At 53.3% G+C, this 16,762-nt stretch overlaps 1 long non-coding RNA gene across 6 annotated transcripts; it reads right to left on the reverse strand.

Annotated features, from left to right (window-relative positions):
- Positions 1-1,353: 1,353 nt before the first annotated feature.
- LOC131276339 (uncharacterized) lies at positions 1,354-16,671 on the reverse strand. Of its 6 annotated transcripts, none has more exons than XR_009183849.1 (5): positions 16,295-16,671; positions 12,247-12,361; positions 5,297-9,748; positions 4,059-4,828; positions 1,354-3,959 (listed from the first exon to the last, which is right to left on the reverse strand). It is a non-coding gene; the product is annotated as an uncharacterized lncRNA (long non-coding RNA). The 6 variants fall into 6 exon arrangements; XR_009183850.1 differs by having other exon boundaries at positions 4,059-4,169; positions 4,341-9,748; XR_009183847.1 differs by having other exon boundaries at positions 4,059-4,166; positions 4,289-9,748.
- Between the last annotated feature and the right edge of the window lie 91 nt (positions 16,672-16,762).

Genomic DNA, 16,762 nt, shown 5'->3' on the forward strand with positions numbered 1-16,762 from the left:
AAGGAACCTTCAACCCAGAGAAAAGCAAGCCCCAGGAACATAGGAACCCAGGAAGCCTGAACCCTCGCAGACGTCGGCAGCCATCTTGCTCCAAATAGACTTTGGTGAGGGAAGTAACTTACGCTTTATGTCCTGGTATCTGTAAGCTCCTACCCCAAATAAATACCCTTTATAAAAACCAACCAATTTCTGGTAGTTTGCATCAGCACCCCTTTGGCTGACTAGTTTATTCTCTAATTTCCCTTCAATTGACATTTACATCCACAGACTACCCCTTTTAGCCATAATCTCATTTATAAATCTGCAGTGTTAGTTATAAACTCACTATAATGTATTACCATTAACTGTTCATTTCCACACTTTTATAATAAACCTTATTAAAAATTAAGAGTGTCAGCTCCTATTCTCAACCCACAACTCTTAAGTTAGAAGGAAACACAAATCAAAATTGTAAAATTCCTAGAAAACCAGAACTCAGGACACATATTTGTTAGCAGAATGACCCTCTGGAGCCAGAGAGCCTGATTTTGAATCCCAGCTTGGGCCAATGACTGAACTTCACAGTGACCCAGTTTCCTCAAGTGCAGGGCTGGTTTATACAGCACCTACAGCTTCATGTTGTTCGAGTTCTAAGAGTTACTACTTGTAATGTGTGAAGATCAGTGCTGGGACATAAGCACTGTAGAAAAATTGTTTAGACTAAATATTAATTAACTGGTGCAAGAATCTATAGAATTTTTTAAAAAGGCAGTCAAATACTTTATTGGTAAAATTAAAACATTAAAATTAAGTGGATTAAGCTCTGACTCAAAAATATAGTAAAAAAGTACACTGAAGAAAGGTAGAAGGAAGGAATTACTACAGATATAAGCAAAAATTAATGAGTTGAAAAACCAAAAAAAAAAAAAATTAGTATAACTGAAATACAGAAAGGTGTCAAATGATATACTTCAAAAATCATTAGCTGATGTGGCTCAGTGGTTGAGCACCAGTTTCCCACATACAGGACAGAGGCCCAAGGTTCAATTCCCCATGCTGGTACCTCGAAAAAAAAAAATCATTAAGGAAATGTTAGATTGTATATATGCTGCTAGAAAAAATTTTTTAAAAATCCAAGGAACTGCACAGCATAAACAGTGAGCCCTGAGTTAAACCATGGACTATAGTTAACAGTACAACTATGTAAGGTCTAATCTACATAGGTTTGATTATAGAAACTGATATTCTCTAAATAACAACAAAAAATAGTACAATTATAAAAATGGACTTTTATCAATTTTATCGAATGTACCACACCAATGCAAGGTGTTAATAATAGGGTAGTATATGGAAAACATGTATTTTAGTACCAGATAACTTTTTAAAAGCAGCTATTTCCAAATTTATTCCAATTTTTAAAGTGAGTACAATATTGATAGAAAAACCTAAAAAATTAACAAGAGATAACTATAAACAAAACTTATTTATGGACATGAGCAAACTAACATTAAAAGAATGGCATGATAAAATGGGGATTTATTGCAGGATGGCAAAGATGATTCAAAATTAGGAAACCAAGTAATATAATTTATTCTATCAATAACCCAAGAGGAAAAGCTATATGATCATTTCCATGTTATAAGGCATTTGATAAAATTCAACACTAAAACAGGAACCAATGACGTCTTTTTAAAAAAATTTTAACATTTAGTTTTAATGGCTACTTCTTAAGATAAAAAACATTTCTCTAGCTTGCTAGCTCAGTCCAAAACCCAATGTTTTACTTAATGGGAAAATACTGGAGGCGTTTCTGCTGGTAATTAAAGTAGAATTAGAGGCCTTAACCAGTGCAATTCAGTTCTAGAAGACTCCATGGGGCTCTCCTACTGGAACTTGCCACGATCAGCACCAACGCTTCTCACAGTGTGAGAACAGCAAATCAGCACTACTGGGAACTTGTTAGAAAAGCAAATCTAGGGCCTCACCTTCCAGACATCATTACAAACCCTGGGGTGGGACCCAGCAAGCTGTAACATGTCCTGCAGGTGATTCTGATTCACCTTCAAGTTTTAGAACCACTGCTGGTCTGCATGGGTTGGCAATTCTCAAGAAATTAAGTGAGAATCCCTGGAGGTGAGCCCTAAGTGTCAGCACGTCTGTCTGCTCAAGCGCACCGGGTGGAATGCAGCCAGGAGATTCCAACACGCAGTCAAGGTTGTGCACCACTGCCACAAAGCCTCCCAATTTGCCACAGACGTCTGAGTGCGATCGGCTCAGCGAGGTTTTAAGGGATATGTGATGTAGTGGTTTGATATTACTGATGAATTCCAAGAGGAAATATTGGATTACGTTTGTACACTGGTCTTTTTCTCTGGGTATACTAGGGTGTATTGGATTCAGAGGTTTTACTTTTACTTGATCAGATAATGATTAAGGCTTGATTGGGCCACGTCAGTAGGACGTTGCATCCAGGCCCCTGGGTGGGCAGGGACTCGCAGGAAACGGCACCACAGAGAAGGGAGCTTTGAGCTGGAGCCCAGGAAGTAAGCACATAGAGGAGTAGAACAGCGGAGCCTGGAAAGAATCAGTCCTCGGAGACAGGCAGAGCCTGTTGCATGATAGTCTACAGCTGACCTTGTGGAGAAAAGAGCAGCTGAGCCCGGAGAGAAACAGCCCGAGAAGGGAGGAGCCCAGGAAGCCTGAGCCCTCGCAGACGTCGGCAGCCATCCTGCTCCAACACGTGACAATAGACTTTGGTGAGGGGAGCAATTTATGCTTTATGGTATCTGTAAGCTCCTGCTCCAAATAAATACCTTTATTAAAGCCAATAGATTTCTGGTATTTTGCATCAGCACCCCTTTGGCTAACTAACATATGTGGCAAAGTTGCTTTTACTACCACCTCAACCTGGTGGAAGTGGATGGTTGCAGGTAGCCTTTGGCTCACTGGGTAAACGGTATATGTTTCCTCCAAATTTCAGAGAGATTCAGTAAGCTTTGTGCCTCTTTCTTAGTATTCAGAGCTTCACTGTGTCCTCAGACCACATGACCATAAAATAACTTGATGAGGTTTAGAAGAACCTGTATTTGCGCTTATCTTCCTCGTCTGGTATATTTCTTACTTTCTGTTCTTTTGTTTCTATAAGCGTAACACTGTCAACAAAATAAATCCAGGAGTGCATGGTGAGCTGGTAAAGGTTTCAGCTAACCAATAGGAGCTGGAGCCAGAGGGGAAAGCCCTGATGTTACACTGCAGCAGTCGGAGTTGTTTTACTCCTTCTACATTCTGTTCTCTAGTACCATAGAGCAGCAAGCATTATCTACACCAGTAGTACCCTGGGTAGAAGACTGAGCTGGTTTTCTCCAGTAAGTGTATTCTACCAGAAACAGCAATGCAAATAGGCATCACCACCTGATTGAGTTTAAATTAGTCCACTGGCTTCTTCCAAAACCCACACATCTTTTTTTTTAAAGGTTTATTTATTTATTTTCCATCTTCCCCCTTCTTTCCTCCCCCCTCCCCCACCCTCCTGTTTTTGCTGTCTGTGTCCATTTGTTGTGTGATCTTCTGTTTCTACTTCTCTTTTCTGTCTTCTCTTCTCACTTTCTCCTTTAGGATTCAGAGGGATTCCATCCTGGGGACCTCTGATGGGGAGAGAGGTTCCCTGTCAATTGCGCCACTCAGCTCCTGGTCTCCGCTGCGCTTCACCTTGACTCTCTGCTTCGTCGCTCTTTTGCTGCGTCATCATCTTGCTGCGTGACTCACTTGCGTGGGCCCCACTCACAAGGGAACTCGGCTCACGCGTGGGCACTGGCTCCCTGTGCAGGCACTTTCTCTTCTTTCTCACCAGGAGGCCTCAGGGATCGGCCCGGGTCCTCCCATGTGGGAGGCAGAGGCCTTATTACTTGAGCCACATCCGCCTCCCAAAAACCCACCCATCTTCTGCACCAGACAGATTTGATAGTTGAATGGCTGCATGACTGGCAGTTAAAAAAACAAACCCATAAACACACAAAAACAAATAAAAACAGCAAAACGAACAAACAATCCCCCCCCCCAAACAAAACCACTTTTCCTACCTAACCTGGAAGGAGGAGATCTTGCTTGTCCCTCGCGACTAATTCTCACCGTGTGACGTGAGCTCTTCAGGTCTGCCTTCATCTGCTCAGCACAGCGCTTTCTCCACTCTGCTGCAGACAGGACGATGAAAGTCAAAAATGGAAAGCTACCAGAGGGGAGATCCCGAGCCCCCAAACCCCGCAGAGGAGAACTACCCACTGATCAAGGAAAGCCCTCAGAGGACTGTCACCTGAAGATGACGCTTCTGTTGTATTTGTTATAGCAGCTAGCGCAACCCTTACTGATACAGCACAGGATAGCAGTCCCCGTCCTTGGGCTCTGACGTGGAGCGACTCTCTCAGCGTGGCGTGGACTTGCTCTGCTCACGGCCTTGGCTGGCAGGCGAGGCGTCGGGGCTCCCTGGGTCCCCTTTCCCTGAGAGCGGTCACCCCATGTGGGGATTCTGCGGGTGGCTGGGGCACTTTCCTCCACTTTGCTGACCCCAGCTGGTGAAAGCGCCCTGGCAGAGGGTCAGCCTGCTGGGCGTGGTGGACCCAGGCCCCGCCCGTGACATCTGAGTGGTGGCCTTCAGGGGACTTGGGAGTCCCCAGGAATGCGGCTAGTTCAGAGCTGTGTCCAGTCACCACGGGAAGGTCTGTGTTTCTCGGTCCCCATCGCGCAGTTACCAGCAAAACGACCACAGGTCCCTTTGGAGAAGGCGAACAGGAAGACTGCTATCCTCTGCTTGTCCTCTGATGTCAGGATCCTTTCTCAAGTGTGGCCTGCTTCCCTGTTGTTAGAATAATTTTGGGACCTAGATGGGGAATCCTGCCCATCTAGCAAACCTCTGTTTACCAGATCTAGAACATTTTTGGTTTTGTTTTTTAGGTTAAACATTAATTGGCTCTCCATGACTTGGGTCCTAAATCCCTACATGTAACCTCAACCTAATCATTCTACCTCCTAATACAGGGGATTTCAAAATGTGCTCTAGAGACACCACTTCTGAGAAATGCTGAGAACAGTGCTAGCCATGCCTGCGACTCCCCATGCCAGGAGAAAACACCTTGGAATCCACCCACAAACACTTTGCCAGAGGAATTAAGGATCTAGTTTCCAGGCAATAGAGCCAAGGTCTTTAGACCCAGATCCCATACCTCCTACAACCCCTTGACAAACGTTTTCATTTGAAACAATGTTATTCAAGAAAGTAGTACCTATTATATTAGCCACAGTTACATCATCTTTATCTTCTTACCTTTTTAAGGACAATTCAAATATTTATTTTAATAAAGTGCTGAGACATCTATTTCATCCTATCAACATTTGCTGAAACACAATTATTAAGGAAAGTGTGAACCAGAGAAACATTTTTTTCCTCTTCCATTTTCCATTTTGATGCAATTCACAAATCAACACTGGGCCGCTATGCTAACACACTTCTGAATCAATGGTCCCCTTGCTTACTGCTTGAGTGGGAACATTTTTCATTTTTTGCACAAAAGCAGACATCTGAAAACTCTGCACTTTTTTGCATGAACACTGATATTGGAGGGTGGCTCCTCTAAGAAGGAGGTTGGAGCTGCTGGAATACGGTTCCTGGGTCTTCGGAATGCAGACGACTGTGAGCGAAGGAAATCGCTCTGCCCTGCTCGCCACGGGAGCCTAGCTCTTGTGTCCTGGTTCACTTCCCCTGCTGTTCCGGGCCCAGCGCTGCCCCTTGGAGCCTCCTCCAGCTGGCCTCCTGGCCTCGCCACGGAGCCACAGCCCGGGCCCACTGTCAAGTCTCATCACTCCACCTGTTCCCACCAGCTCTTCCGTCGTCCAGCTGGCCAGCCGCATACACCTACAACCCACGTGAGCCTACCCTGGCCGTTGGCTGTACAGGACCCGCCGCTGAACTGAGGCTGGTTCTTTCCCCTGAAATTTTTATTTTGTGTTCTGATGAGATGTGTTACTTTTTTCCTGTTTATAAATGCTTGTTGAAGACACTTTGGAAAACAGAGAAGGATAAAGAAGAACGTTAAATGACAATAGTTTTAGCACCCACCGACAAAGATTTAAAAATTTTTTTGTATATTTCGTTCATTCATTTGTTCACCATGTTTTTTAGCACCTACCATGTATCAGGCACTCTTTTAGGCACCAAGAAATTATCTGCACTAAAAAAAATATATACATACATATACATATATACATATATACATATATATATATAGAGAGAGAGAGAGAGCGAGAGAGAGACCGCCTCAGCCCTTTCCTTTTGGGTTACCACGTTTTAGCATTAAGCGCTCAATGAGCAGTAATTATTGTTTCATTTGTCCTCCCTCTTTGGAGACCATCTGGGAATATGGTTCAGCATGGCCTTCGGGCAAGCCTGTGGCAAAGGCGAGGAAACTGAGGCTCATCTGATTACCAGGCCTCGCTGGATTGTTTATAAACAGTCACCACTACACTGACTCCTTTTTGGGGAGGGCTGAGCACTTCTTTGCAGACCTTTAGAAGCAACGCCACCACGGTACCTGTGTCACTGGACTGAGCCACACGTGGATTTACAGCTGCTTCTCCCCCGCGGCCACGTTAACTCTCGAGGCTTTAAACAGGAAACCACACCCGGCTGCTGCGACTGGCCACAGAGATAAAGCAGAAGCGCCCGGAACTTCACGGGGCCCTGCCCCCTCTGCCCCAGCACCCCAAGCGCCCGGCACGCCCCTGCCGCCACCCTCCCCAACGACCTGCTGCTGCGGGAGCAAGCCCGACGCTTTCCCGCTGCGCCGCGGCGTCGCGGCCTCCGGGCTGCAGCGACAGAACCACAGGGCGGGCGGGCTGAGGCAGGGCGACTCGGGGCGCACGGTGTCGAGGCTCCGCGAGACGACGCCTTCCCGCCAAGCCTGCTGCGTCCCTGGGTTTCCGCGGCCTGCACCTCGGCTTCCTGCCGTCAGGGGCAGTGCTCTCCTGCGGCTCCCGCCGGCCTCGGCTTCCCGCACCCCCCGTGGCGCTCTCTCGCTGGGTCTGAATTTCTTCTGTTTATAAAGGCCCTTAGCGATGGGACCAAGACCGCCCGGGATCAGCTGGCCCCGTCCTCACCGAAAACAACGTCGCCAGAGGGGCGGCTTGCAAGGGTCACGGCCGCAGGAGCGGGCTTCAGAGCAGGCACGTGGCCCAGCCTGCCACGTTCAGCAAGTGGCCATGACACGGAGGCGGCGAGGAGGCGCGGCCTCAGCACCCGCTGGAGAGCTCGTCGCTGGGCGCCGCCCGGCGCAGGGGTCAGGTCTGCGCGGCTGGGCCTCTGCGTCTTCTCTGTCCCCGACGGTGCCGGCGTCCAGCCCCCTCTGCCCCTGCCCAGAGAAGGCCACTGCCTGCAGGCCTCAGAGAGCATCAGGCCTCGCTCTCCCCAAAGGGACTTCCACCTTCCCATCCCCTGAGCCGCTTCTCAAAAGGGTCACATTGTGTCCATTCCCGGGGTCATTCATTCACTCGTTCATTCAGTAACTGTGTCTTAAACGCTGTATGCCAGGCACTGTTCTTGGAATTGAGAGCACCACAGCAAAAATGACGGGTTTTCAGCTCTCCTAGAGTGGACGTTCTCATTGTGAAGACTGATGAGTAACAACAGGAGGACAGCAGAGCAGTGACAGGTGCTGTTCTCGGTGGGGTGCTTAGAAAGCCTCTCCAAGGAGGAGGTTTTCCGGTGAGCCATGGGAGAGGGCGTCAGAACAGGCAGAGGGCACCCTCGTGTGCTCGTGGGCTGGCGAGGGTGCTGGCAGGGGGCAGCGGGGGGCAGCAAGCACAGGGCCTCTCTGAGTGAGGGGCTCGGTGGGCGTTTTCGGTAAGCGGGGAGTGGGAGAGGTGTGGCAGCCACGGGGCCTGCTGAGGCACTCGCTTCACAGCCAGCCCTGCACCGGGCTCCGACTTTCCACCCTGCGTCCACCCTGGAGCAGCAGGAGCTCCGTGTTTATTTTTCGGTTCACTGCTCTATCGGCTGGTGATACGCGTTTGTTCCTCACACGTTATGCTGGACTGGGCTCTAGCACACAGCACACCACTGGAAGCCACTAACTCAACAGCCATTCCAGCTGATGGGAGGGCCAGGGGGCTGGCGTGAGGGGGCACTGAGTTCCCGAGAAGCCCGCAGCAGGAGCGCCTGTGAAAATAGCCTCCAGGTGGGCGTCAGGCGAGCGGCTCCACCAGGCAGTGGTTCGCTGTGAGGGAGCCGAGGGGCACGGAGACGCGCTTGCCACGGCCACGTGGGTTTAGAGCCTGACTCGAGCGACGCTCAGGAAGGAGTCCCACCTAAGAATCTGGAAGGTCTCAAGGTCCAGGCCCGGTTGACATCAATGCTTCTGCACCAAACTCCTCGTCCACGTGGGAAGCAGGTGGCCTGACCCGTGGCCTCTCTTGTGGGCCATCACCGTGACTACTCACACAGGCCCTCTAGAACCCTGCAGAACCGTAAGGATTTTATTTGGCCAACATTGTATCTCCCCGGTTAAGTCAGATGAAGCGACTGGTTATCTCTGTACAGTGAGGGCTCAGTGAACATTGTGGGTGGAATGAATAAATATCCAGAAGTATAAGAAACAGCTAAGCTAAGCTGAGCAGTCCTGTGACGCCGTTACTGCTCTCATGTTAATTAGCTTTTAAAGTAGGACGTCCACCTGTGAGCGTGGGGTCGGTCACCTGCGGAACTGGAGTCAACTCGGCTCCCCTGTTCACACGAGACGTCCACTGGTCCACGCGACGAGTGTGGAGAGCGCTCTTGCCCAGGGGCTGAGAAGACGGCCGTGGGGCGTCGAGCCAGCCGGAGCCAGGCCCGGAGAGGCCCATCAGCAGGCCCCGCGCCGCGGCTGCCTCTGAAGAGCCGGCGCAGTGCCCGGCCTCCAGGGCTGCCGGCTTTCAGAGCCGTCGATGCAGGCCCAGGGCCACGAGGGCCCTCGGAGCGGGCGGCCCTCCTGGGCCCTCGGGGTCCTCTGGTCACTTTCCCCAGTTGTGCCTGAAATATGGGCACGGGTCATCTAATTCGGGAGCGACGTCCGTCCCAGGTGTCCGTGCCCCTCTGCTGCCCGGCACGGGCTGAGCTCTGGGGCGCCCGCCTGGCCCTGCCCAAGCCTTGGGCCCTTTCCGGGCCAGGGTGGTTTGAATTGCATCTCTGTGCTCTGCTGGCTCTCTGCGCCCGGGCACTGCTCACACCCGCAGCCTCCAGCTCCCGGGAGAGCAGGGCAGGGGGCGGCCCCCAGCTCTGCCCTGGTAAGCTGCGCGTCCTTGGCAAGCTTCCTCGCCTCCAGGACGGGAGAGGCAACGACGGCTTGACTCGTCGGGATCGTGAGGATTAAATGAACTACAGGAAGGCCCCTTGGCCCGGGAGCTGGCTCCCACCTTCTGCATGAAGTCGTTCCTGCAGCCCAGAGCTGTTCGGGGCAGTTGTGACGACAGATTGCCACTGCGGTTTTTATTATCGTTCCCACACCTAGAGTGACAGACCAGCTGCCTTCCCTGGGAAGCACCGGGACAGACCAGAGGGACCCCAAGCCCGTCTCCCAGACAGCGGTGGGCCTGGCCTCACCTGGCGGCGTGTTGGAAACGCTCAGGTCCAGCCCACAGGGGTCCAGGTTCCCAGGAGCGCGGTGCCTCGAGCTTGAGCTCCCGGCCTGCCCTGGACACCGGCCCGCATCGCCGCTTCCAAGGGGAGTCACATCGCCAACGGCGGGGCCTGCGACCCAGAGATTCCACTGAACTGCCAGAGCGCAAACACCAGGAAAGACCCCCAAGTGCGGGCAGGGCTGGGCCGCCCCAGCGCCGGCCCGGGGCATCAGGCTGCAGGAGTCGGGACCTGGCTGTCCCAGCAGCTGCCAGCTGGGGTGCTGCCTGCTGTCCTTGCTCAGGGCCGCGCCGCCCGCCCCCGCCCGCCGCCTGGCCCCGCTCCCGGCTCGCAGCACCCCCCTCAGCCACGTGCTGTGGGGGGCTGGCGCGCTCTGGGGCCTGACGTCCTTGAACGGGGCCCTGCCTTCTGCTCCTAGTGGGCCAGCCCTGCCTGCGGTCTCCTACCGACCTCCCCAGTTCAAGTCCCTGCAGGGGCCGGACAAGCGATCCCAGGGAGCACAGCTGCCGAGAGTCCACGGCCATCCTGAGCCAAGGCCGCTCCCGGGCGGCCAGTGTCAGTGGGCACGAGGGCCGTGCGGCCGCCGTTTTCTGAATTTTCAACAGAATTTGGAAACTTGGAATTTTGTGAAAAGCCTTCCTATTTTTAAATGTTGGCAGCTGATTTAAACATCTTACAAGCACTGCTGGCCAAATGAATCATGTCCAGCCTCGTAGCTGGCCACTGAGAGGCAACCCCTGCTCTAAACAAGTGCAAGGTCACAAAACTAACTGACCTCACGCCCTCCGGCGTGCATGGGTGAGACACACGGAGTCCTCTCGCCACGCCAGGCGGCGCGTGCTGGGTGCTGCCGGAAGCGCGCTGTCCCCGTCCCTGGGCAAGCATGGCCGCTTCCTGACGTGGCACCACCCATGGCCTCTGCTTGCTCCCCTAGGGCCCAACGGACCCCCCACCTTGTGCTGGGGGGTGAGGACGGGTGCAGGATGCGTCCCATTTCCGGGGCACAGCAGCACAAAAGGAAAGATCTGTGCCCTCCCTCTTTCTCCTCCCTCCCCCACGCCGCCCCCGACAGCCGCAGCGTGGACAGATGGCCTTGTTTAATGCGGCCACGTCGCCGCCAGTGACCGCGTGTTTCGCCCTCAATGTTCTCTTTATACCAGATGACGTGACTGTGTTTGTGGCTAATATTAGATTTGCAACAGATGCCCTCGTTGTTGGCTCCCGGTGCACGCACAGCAGACACTGATGCCAACACAAGCCCCCAGTGCCCGGGCCGGGAGCAGGAGCCGCTGCAGGGCGGCACGGGGGAGCCGGCCGGGACTCCACAGCCAGGGCTTGTTGGGAACGAGGCGGCACCCCTGGGGGGACCTGGGGGCTCTCGGGCTCCTTGTGTGGGAGACAAGCAGTTATGCCCAGGGCTGCGGGGAAAATGGCAAGTCATGTCGTCTCCGTCACCGCTGGGCTGGCCAGCGCCAGGACCCCGGTGGCACGCCTGGGGGGCAGTAGACAGTTCAGCCATTTGGCTTTTCTGCTCCTTTCTGTTCTTCTCAGACACCTTGGGGGAGGCTGATTACCCACCACGGCCTCCTGGGCCCGAGCATGACTCTAAACCAGGGGGTCTCGGCCTCTTTTGTTGCACGGACCCCTTTGCCAGTCAAGTGAAAACCACAGACCCCTTACTAAGTCCACACTATACCGTGTATTGTTTAATAAAAACATCACACCACACAACACATCCCCGCCAGAACAGTGTTTTCTTGGATTTCCCTGGTCAAGAGCCCCTGTTCTAGAGCTTCCTTTCCTCAAATCCAGAATGCTCTCTCATCTCACTTTTCAAGATAATGTATTATAAATGTTTCTTAATACCTGCTGAAGTGGCTTTCATTCCAGATAAATTTAAAAAATATATAGATGAACAAAAAGAATCTTAAAAGCATAGGTTTAAAATGGAATTTTCTGCATTCTCATAGTGACAGTTAAATGCCTTTTTAAAGTTCTAGCAATCAGCAAGAAAAAATCTGCCAGGGATGGCTCTTTGATTGCTCCCCTAAATATGCAACTTGACTCATGCCTGCACGTCTGTCAGCTGAATAAACCCATTTGTTTTGTTTTTTTTTTTTAAAAGATTTATTTATTTATTTAATTCCCCCCCCCTCCCCTGGTTGTCTGTTCTTGGTGTCTATTTGCTGCGTCTTGTTTCTTTGTCCGCTTCTGTTGTCGTCAGCGGCACGGGAAGTGTGGGCGGCGCCATTCCTGGGCAGGCTGCTCTTTCTTTTCGCGCTGGGCGGCTTTCCTCACGGGTGCACTCCTTGCGCGTGGGGCTCCCCCACGCGGGGGACACCCTTGCGTGGCACGGCACTCCTTGCGCTCATCAGCACTGCGCATGGGCCAGCTCCACACGGGTCAAGGAGGCCCGGGGTTTGAACCGCGGACCTCCCATATGGTAGAAGGACGCCCTAACCACTGGGCCAAAGTCCGTTTCCCCCGAATAAACCCATTTGGAGCCCAAAAGCTGAGCTGAATCAAGGCAAGGGGCAGGCTAGGGCCCAGCTCACGGGAGCACTAAAGCATCACTGGAAAAGTGAGGCTGTTTAAAATGACGTACTTACGAAGCACGGTGATTTGCCATTTGAGGAAGGGGTGACTCTTGAAGGGCATCCTGGACCAGCTGACGGCCGCTGTCCTTCGGAGAAGGGGGTCAAGCGACGGGGTTTTCGTGTGACCCTGGAGTGGGCAAGCTGCAGTCAGAGCTGCACTGCCGAGTGCCGCCGTCCACGGCACTACTTCTCCGCATTCTCGCAGAACGCTGAGTGTCTCCCGTAAATAACCAGGTAAAGAATATCAGCCTAAGGAACACCCGACGATTAGCCCAGGCCCCATGCGTCCCAGTGGCTGTTTCCTCTCCTTTCGGAGCACTTGTCCAGGGCCTGGGGATGGATACTAGGCACTCCTCCAAAAGATCAGGTCTCAGGAGCTCGCTTTCCTGGGAAGCGGCACAACCACGCCATTATTTGCTGCCCCGTCTTGGGCCGTTGTTTAAAACAGGCTGCATTAGTGGGCTCTGATGAGGTTAGAAGAGCGTATCTATATTTTATGCCTATATCTGTATTATCTATCAAATAAATAATATATTCTATGTGCTAGGCACATATTTGCCTAAGCCTTTATAGCCTGAATTTCATCCTACCTAAGATCACTGCTTGTAAGATGTACCATTATTTTATGTACCACTGGGACAATTAAACTGCCATTAATTGCAAAATGCATCTTGATTTCAGAGATGTTAAAATGTCTGATATTAGAAACTCTACCCTGTTTGTTTTGAAATCAATGAAACACGGTGTCTTCATGCATTTAATACCTAAAACAACACGAGGAGGTAGGCTCATCATTATCCTCCTTCTGTAGATGAGGAAACAGGCACAGAGAGGTTAACTGTTTTCCCAAGCTCAGGATTGGAACCCAGGCAGTCTGGCTCCAGATCCCAATCTCAAAACTAGTATATTCTTCTATAATGTGTGGGAAAAATTTCAGAAAAATTTCTTGAGCTATTTCTCTGCATAAGGCTATTCAGTTATTCCTGCCTGGAGGAATAGTCTAATATCTGGACAAACATCCAAATATTCAACCCAGAAGTGCCCAGTGGCCCTCTGGGCCAGGTATCTTTCAGGGCAGCTAACGGGGAGGCGGTGCGCATGTGCTTCTGTAGGATGTGAGGCTGCCTGATAGGGCTTTTAAACGGTGCCCACCCAAGCTCAGCTTTGCTGGAAGGAAGGCCGCCTGCCCCAGCTTCAGCCGGGCTCACCTCACCTAACAGCCCTCGGGCTGAGCCGGAAGGTTCCCTCATTAAGTCGTTATTAGTAAACTAAGCCAAGCCTTCTCGCCCAAACCCGACCTCCTCCTCACCCCCTCAACTCCCCCCGTAATCCAAGTGGGTTAACTCTCCCATTGCTTGCCAATTTCTTAAAAATGTTAGAGAATCTACGGAGAGGACAGCCAAAGTAGCAGCGTTTTTCTCATGCATGAGCCACTGACTCAATACGTCTCATCGTAGCTAACGTCTTCCAATGTTCCCATTCTTCCCAGAGCGACCTGCCCAGATTAGCAACCACGACCCCCTCTGCGCTCCCTAGGAAAGCGCGTCCCATGCGACATTGCGGCCACTTGTCTGTCTGTCCCCTCGCCACACGTCAGGTCTGTGCTGCAAAGGACTGTGCCCGTCTGGCGTCCTCGGTGTGGACGCCATCAAGGCTGCAGCACTGCCCTTTCCTGGTCCGAGGCAAGCAGCCCGCAGAGGAGCAGGTGCCAGCAGGCTCAGGGCCAGGGCAGCGGCGTCTGCCCTCCCGCCTGGCTGACACCTGCCCCCAGAGGTGCTGGCCCGAGGGCAGGAAACCAGCGGCAGGGCTGACATTGCTCCCCCAACACCCAGCACTTAGCACAATCGCTGGCTCGGAGGAGATGTCCAAAAAGGATCTTGAAAATGAATGAGGGAATTAGAGCAATGAGAACCCACAGGAAGCTACGTCCATTCCTGCCCTCTCACTGTCCTGAGCACTTCCTCTGCCCCAGGTACTATCAGTGCATGCAGGGCCAGGACTCCTCCCTGGGAGAAGAGAGCCCGCGGAAAAGAAAAGAGAGGTAGAGGTGATCAGATGGAGAGAGAGCAGCGATTTGTTGACCGACTGTGTATCACACGTAAAAATGCTGCTAAAGGCAGTCTTCTGGAATGAGCAGTTAGCACGGACCTTAATTCCATCAAGGCACTTCCATGCTACAGTGTGTTTCAGTGTCTTGGAGTGAGGGGATTTGTAATTTGCACAAGCATGTTCAGTATCCAAACATAAATTTATCTTTGGAAGTCAAACGCTAAAAATAGGTCTATTATTTTATACTATAAACTAAAAAAAGCAAAGTAAATAAATTCATCCTGGCTGTGGGATCCGCAAATGCTCTGTGTGCATCTGTGCCAGCAACTGATGGGGGCTGGGAACAATCTAGAATCTTCCCTGGGGGTTGGGGGGAGTAGTGGCAGAGATATTCATACTTACCAAAGGTGGGCGGGGATTAAGAAAGTTTGCGAAACAGTGAACTGGAGTCCTATAAATACTTGAGTCATAAGACCAACAATTAATTTTGTTGTGATGTTCTGCATTTGTGGAAACACAGCATAACCATCCTATTTTACACTGACCACCCCCACATGTTGACTCTGTGTAGACAGGGGGGATCCAGAAATTAAAGAGGCACCCTGCCCCAGGGGACTGCACGATCTAGAAGAGAAGATACACGCAGGAATTCTCTGCCTCCTGAAGTTCTCATAATGGACAGGGGTACGGAGAGCACGGAGAGGGAGGGACTTATTCCTAGTGACTAAATTGTGTTTGTATAGTTCTTTATAGTCAACACCGTGCGCCAACGTTGGGGACCCCCAGGGCCCAGGCACCCCAGGAGCTGACGCCGTGCATCAACACTGGGGACACCCAGGGCCCAGGCACCCCAGGAGCTGACGCCGTGCATCAACACTGGGGACCCCCAGGGCCCAGGCACCCCAGGAGCTGACGCCGTGCATCAACACTGGGGACCCCCAGGGCCCAGGCACCCCAGGAGCTGACGCCGTGCATCAACACTGGGGACCCCCAGGGCCCAGGCACCCCAGGAGCTGACGCCGTGCGTCACTGGGAACCTGAGGACTCAGCGTCCCAGGAGAGGCCTCAGCCCACGGTGAAGGCCTACAAGGGGGAAGCACTTGGCCAAGCTACCAGGACCAGATGACCAGGACTTTAATCCTGTCAGGGGGACACCAAGTCTTTGATGATGTTATGATAATAGTGTCTTTTTAAAAAATTAAGATACAGATTTAGCTTTCATTTCGGGGAGCAAACCTAGTCGGCATTTTTTGGTGCTGGCACCTATGAAGAATTTGTTCTTCAGCTCCCTCGATTCTGCGGAGAAGCCGAGCCCCACCCAACAGCCTCACTTTACTGATCCCTGCGACGCAGAGAACGAAGCAGGCCGGGCTCGAATCTGGCTGCGGGCTCACGGGCGGCGCCATCCAGGCAAGTCCTCAGCAGCCCTCAGCTCCCACGTGGCACCAAGGAATGGGCTGACCTGAGCCGCAGGGTGGGCGCACCCGCCCAGGGCGCAGGCAGGTTCTGGCTCAGCCCCCGCCAGCCCCCCACGCGCTCCTGGTTTTGGCCATGGCTTTGCGCCCTTGGTCCTGGGCTGCTCCAGCCTTCAGCCTCCAGCCTCCAGCCAGAGAGCAAAGTGACCGTGTCACCACGGGGAGAGCCAAGCCCTCGGCCCCGGCGATGCTACCACTTTACGGACAGCAGGTCCCGTTCGCGGGTTACCACCAGCCCTGAGGAAAAAGCGGATTCACAGGAGAACAAACACCAGCTCAGTGCCGCGGGAGCTCAGGACCAGCTTGTGATGCGAGGTTCTCCTGGTGGGTCTTGCTGAGACATCCGAAGGCGCGGCCTGTACCTCCCGGCGCGTGCCGCTTCTGCCAGCCCAGCCCGCCGAGCGCCGCCCGCACGTCACCTGCTGGGTTCTCTGCCTGACTAAGCTCATCTCAGGCCTCACCCCGAGGCCACCGCGAGCACACCCCCCAGCACCCCTCACGGGCGCAGTCTCGGTGTCCTTTGCTAGCTTGCTCACCTGCAGAGCCTTCCCACCAGGAGGTGGTCACGCAGGATCCTGCGCTGGGTTGCGGCCGCCGGGAGGGCCCGGGGTGCGGGCGGCGGGGGCGCCGAAGGCGGGAAGGCCCGAGCAGCCAGGGTCCCTGCGCCGCGCGGGGGCCTGCGGAGGAGCGAGTCGGGCCAGGCCGCGCCAACCTGGGAGGCCCAGCTGCAGCCTCGGGGCGGGCGGCGGGGTAGCCCCCCGAGGCGCGCTCAGTCCCTCCAGGCCGGGGGCCGCTGCCCCGCGCTCCGCAGGCCCCCGCTCCGCGCGCGGCTCCTGCAGCCCCTCCGTCTCCCGAGGGCCCGGGAGCGCGCGGGCCCTGAGGCTCCCCGGCCCGGCCCGGGGGCCGCCTTCCGAGCCCGCGCGCAGCAGGGAAGAGGCGGCGCCGCGCGGAGACCGGCCTGCAGGCCCGCACCCAGCCCCGCCGGGGACGCGGTAGGCGCGGCC

This window comes from Dasypus novemcinctus, chromosome 27 (genome assembly GCF_030445035.2).
Source record: "Dasypus novemcinctus isolate mDasNov1 chromosome 27, mDasNov1.1.hap2, whole genome shotgun sequence".
Taxonomy (NCBI): Eukaryota; Metazoa; Chordata; class Mammalia; order Cingulata; family Dasypodidae; genus Dasypus; species Dasypus novemcinctus.